Genomic DNA, 1,226 nt, shown 5'->3' on the forward strand with positions numbered 1-1,226 from the left:
AAAAAAAAAAAAAAAAAAAAAAGACAAACAGAAACTAAAGGACAAAGCCTAACTTCCACAATAGCCCAAGTGATAAAACAAGGCAATAGATCTCCATGAGAAAGAAAAACAGAAAACTCCATCCTACTATGAATTCTCTCAATAAATGTGAACATCTTGAATTCCCCAATGAAGAGGTACAGGCTGACTAACTGAATAAAAAAAGTGCAAACGAAGTATGTGTTGTCTCCTGGAAACACATGTGAAGGACAAATCAAGACTCAGAGGGATGGGTTGGAAAACAGTATTTTAGGAAAATGAAAACCAAAACATAGCAGGGATCATAGTCCTTTAAGGAAATATGGTTGACATTAAAACAAGAAAAGTAAAAAAAGGCAAAGATGGACACTATATACTAGTTAAGGAAAAGTACAATAGAAGACATTTCAATCCTCAATATATATTCACCAAACACAAATACACCCAGATTTGTGAAATGAATTCTATTTAGTCTGAACAGTACCGTAACTAACAACAACATAATAGCTGGGGACTTTAACCTTGCTGACGGACTTAAATATAACTCTAGATCTATTGGGTTTAACAGACATCTATAGAACATTTCACCCCATACTACTGAATATACATTCTTTTTATCAGCTCATGGATCATTTTCTAAGATTGATCATATCCTAGGACAAAAATCATGCCTCAACAAATTTAAAAAAAATAGAATTTATACTTTATATCTTTACAAACCATGATGGAATAAAAGTAGAACTTAATACCAATAGAAACACTTATTCCCACACAAAGTCATGGAAACTAAATGACCTATATTGCTGAATAATAGCTGGGTTAAAGAGGAGATAAAGAAGGAAACCATTAAATTCCTTGAACAAAATGATAAGGAAGGCACAAGCTATCAATCTGAGAGATATTGCAAAAGCAGTCTTAAAGGGGAAATTTATGGTACTAAATGCCCACATCAACAAATCAGAAAGAGGATGTGGCGCCTGCGGCTCAAGCGGCTAAGGTGCCAGCCACATAAACCTGAGCTGGCAGGTTCAAATCCAGCCTCAGGCCACCAAACGACAATGACAGCTGCAACCAAAAAATAGCTGGGCATTGTGGTGGGTGTGTGTAGACCCAGCTACTTTGGAGGCAGAGGCAGGTGAATCTCTTGAGCCCAGGAATTGGAGGTTGCTGTGAGCTGTGATGCCACGCACTCTACCTAGGGCAACAGG

Source organism: Otolemur garnettii, unplaced genomic scaffold (assembly GCF_000181295.1).
Source record: "Otolemur garnettii isolate 467f Iridium unplaced genomic scaffold, OtoGar3 scaffold00313, whole genome shotgun sequence".
In the NCBI taxonomy this organism is placed as follows: domain Eukaryota; kingdom Metazoa; phylum Chordata; class Mammalia; order Primates; family Galagidae; genus Otolemur; species Otolemur garnettii.